The sequence below is a fragment of the Triticum urartu genome, chromosome 2A (assembly GCF_056163025.1).
Source record: "Triticum urartu cultivar PI428250 chromosome 2A, HENAU_Tu73, whole genome shotgun sequence".
Lineage (NCBI taxonomy): Eukaryota > Viridiplantae > Streptophyta > Magnoliopsida > Poales > Poaceae > Triticum > Triticum urartu.
In genome coordinates, this window is record NC_141874.1 from 487,901,840 (window position 1) to 487,905,692 (window position 3,853).

The following is a 3,853-nucleotide window of genomic DNA, read 5'->3' on the forward strand; positions in this document are numbered from 1 at the left end:
AAATATTTAGAACAAGATGAACATTTTCTTGGCCCTAAAATGCAATTTTGAAAACGTGCAATTTTTCTAATGCAAATAAAATTGCAATAAAATCCGAATGAAAGCAAATATTTGATTTTAATATTTTTCTTCAATAGTTATTTATTTTGAAGAATTCATCTTATCTCCTCTCATATTTTAACATGAAATATTTTCAAAGAGAAAAATAATTAAAACCAATAATTCTCATTTCAATCTCTACTATTAAAGGAGAATCGAACGTGGTCATGGTCTCCCCTCCTTCGATCTCCTCTCCCAGACTTGAGAGATTTCGCTGCCGCCACTCTACTCCTCATTTGCTCCTCGTGTTCGTTGTGGCCGCAGTCCTGGTCGTGGGAGCATGGCCGCCGGGATGGCGTACGTGCTGGAGCTCGGCCGCCGGGATGGTGTATGGGCTGGGAGCTCGTTCGCCAAGATGGGGACAGGGTGGGAGCGAGGTGCGGGATTGGGGGGGAATTCTCTGCTGCCGCCGCTCCTCTCCTCATTCACCTTGTGAGTTTCCTTTTCTATTGGTTGACTTTCACGTCTCCGGCAAGGGTAGCGAGCCAGTCGATCAGGGCGGCGATGGCGAGGGACGTCGGTGTGGATGCTGCGGCGGCAGCCTCATCGCAGGTGACACTGACATCGATCGATCTCTAGAACCCGCCTTCCTGCACTGCAACACGCCCATGCCGCCTCTCCTCCCTCTAAGGCCGATCTACTCAACACGTCAAGGTATCAACACGCAGGAATTCCTTTTTGTTCTCTAGCTGGTGCTCGACCAAATGATTCAATGAGTTTGGAATTGTAGAGGACATGGAAGGTCGCTTATTCAGAACCACGTATGATGTTCTTCAGTAATTAAACATCTTTTCTTACTCACTATATGTTCAGGTTGTGGAGCATACATTCTGGACCATACGTCCGGCAGACATTCTGTTAACTTGCAGGATATACTCACACATGTATAACTTGGCGGCTTGGCTTATAGTAGACGTCCTTTTCATTAGCTATACTCAGATCAAGTTGTGCTACTGAGGTAGCAGTAATTAATGATGTTGTAGTTAGTTGTAATCGATGAGGAAAAACAGGTCTGGGTCGTATTGTGTTATACCGAAAACCATTGAAAAATACCAATTTCAGAAATAATGACTTGCATATTAAATGTTTTATTGTATACAAATCTATATCCAGATCAGTTGTAGCAGTTATACTTCATATCGGAAATATTGATATTGCCAATGAAACATAAGATGATTTGTCTGGGAGACTATAATTAAGGATGATAGTCCAGGTTTCACCTTAAGTCTGTGGCAAAGCTATTGGAGTGAATACATTTTGGTGAGCATCAAGCTTCTTATTTTCTGTATGTTTAGTATGACGATAATCAAAATGCTAACTGTTTAAGTTTCTCTTGCAGATGTAAGTGCAATAACTTCATTCCTCGACATTTCTTTTGGGAGGCAGATGGCCTTGATGCCGTAGCATGAGTTGGTGTTGGCCATATGCCCATACGTAGTAAGATATATTGAGATTCAGATATTGTATGCTTTCCAATACCTCTATATATGGTCTGTACATCTACACGTATCAAATTTGCTTCTTTTTCTTAAAGTTATCTCTTGACTTCTCTTCCAATGCCATTGCAATATTTCCATTTTCACTTTACATTAGTAGAAATAAATTGTGCCTCTTAGTCATGAGATAGTATTGATCGCCATGCTCTTATGGTGATTATCTGACAAGTGTTTTATTTCAAATGTTGTGTTGTAGTTCAGATCATGACAAGGTTGATCATATCTTGGATTTAATCTTGCTTAGGTGTTTGTTACAAGTAACTTATATAGTTCCATGTTCCACTTCTACTACAGTTGGCATTGGCAACGCCAACTGGTTGGTGATACTTCATGTGAGGTTGATGAGGCAACACGAGGAGTTTGATATTCTACTGGATGCTCAACTATTGGAAAGCCAGGTTCTCTATAATTTTCGTGTATTGGAGTCCTCTTCAGTTTGTGTTCTTAGTGATGTACTTCTTTGAAGAGGCTAAATATATGGGTGATTTTATTTATCGGCAGTGCAACCGTCAACAGATTTAATTTATGTTCTCTTGCTCCAATAAGGGTTCGTGTCGAGGTATGCTTGCTAATTCTTCCCTAAGATACTTTCTAAGTGGTACTTAATTTCTAGGTACTTCAAGGACTTTGACTTTGTTAGTTAAAATTTTCAGTTTAATCCATGTGATCAATTTTTGTATGGGCAATGAAAGTTCATAAAATATTTGATTTTCTTGGTACTTGTTAGGTTACTACATGTGAGATTAATTGAACCCCTGATTATAAGTTTTCTGTTTGATCTTCTACATTGCCATTATGCTTGGTTGTTGAAGTGCATGGCAATCATAGGTCACATTACGCCAATTGTGCTTGTTAGGGAATGATTTTTGGAGACGTGCATACTGGTTAGAGGCCACATGATGCCAATTGTGCTTGCATAATTGTACAGATTGATTTTGGGGGACCTGCGTGGGATGCTCAACTCTGGCTTGAGCCTCTGAAGATGTTCCCCACAACCTGAAGATGTGAACTACCCTGCTGCTCCTGGTATATGTGTTGCTTCCGCTGGATGATGCCCTGTTGCCGCTGTTGCCTCAGCCCTCTAACTGTCGTCTTCTTCCCTTCTCTTGCTGCTCGATGAAGTTGCTCATGCTGCTAGCTTTGCATGCTATGGAGTTTTTGTCCCTACCTACGATAAATTCAGTATTGATCTACACATGTGTTTGTACAAAGTTCCAAGACCTGGCTGGTGATATAGTTTTGACTTCTAATGATTTGATCATGTATGCCTTTTTCTGGAGATATATGTATGTCAGTATGCATTATTAAGTATATACTGGGCATAGAAGGGGGTGTATTGTATCTCAGTGTGTAACATCATATTTTAACCGAATATTTTATTCAATCTGAATTTAGATCTTTTACTTAGCCTGTACTAGCTTCTGATTTCCTATGCTGCAAACTGTAATTAATTTTCTATAGCTGACGGCTATATACTACAGTTTGCTAATGCACTTGGGATCATTTCTGGTTTGATAATAAATGAAGGTATGTCTTTGGATCTTAACTAGAGCACCAACGTAAACTGTGTGAGAAATTAACACAAATGAAGTATTTGACTCATCTATAGATTGACATTATTTTAGCTTACTCCTTCAGTGCGTACACTTGATAATTGAGATTGGGACCCCCTTTTGTAATGATAGCACTGTAATCAGCAATTGATTGAGGATCGCTTGGCAAATAAGTGGGGATATCGTCACTCAATAAGATTGCAGTATGTGAAGTTTAGGCTCTTTGCAACATCAGATTCCAGTTGATGTAGATATGCCATGCTTACTATTTGACATGAATACTTTGTGTTGTGCTTCTTATCTCTAATAGTACTTTGTGTTTACTTATATAAATTAAAGGCCATAAATCAGGTTAAGACCATAGACTGGAGTCTCCTATGAATTTGACTCCGATGGTGGGGATCCCATTTCGGTGAAATCATGTTGCTATAACTTAAACACACCAGGAAGACAAGGGAGTAGTCGTTCCTTGGACTGGCATTTTTTTCAATGACGGCATCAGCATGGATGATCAATACAGGTGCTACCAGGGATTCTCTCGACCTGGCTCCTCCAGCCTCACTGGATGGTGAAAGTTTCAGTCAAATGAGTTTATTATGTATTTGACATGAGATGCTCCAAAAAGATGTAGTATGATACATCTATTTCACAAAGAAAGGCGGTCAATTATAATTAGCTCTAGCCTCTATTTACCCGTAAAAAAAC

At 39.7% G+C, this 3,853-nt stretch overlaps 1 long non-coding RNA gene across 5 annotated transcripts; it reads left to right on the forward strand.

Moving 5' to 3' along the window:
• Window positions 1-258: 258 nt before the first annotated feature.
• On the forward strand, window positions 259-3,002 carry LOC125526488 (uncharacterized). Of its 5 annotated transcripts, none has more exons than XR_015616768.1 (6): window positions 260-476; window positions 581-1,359; window positions 1,439-1,536; window positions 1,890-1,993; window positions 2,097-2,154; window positions 2,524-3,002. It is a non-coding gene; the product is annotated as an uncharacterized LOC125526488 (long non-coding RNA). The 5 variants fall into 5 exon arrangements; XR_007291713.2 differs by having other exon boundaries at window positions 261-1,359; window positions 2,524-2,621; window positions 2,718-3,002; XR_015616770.1 differs by having other exon boundaries at window positions 261-753; window positions 1,213-1,359.
• The last annotated feature ends 851 nt before the right edge of the window (window positions 3,003-3,853 follow it).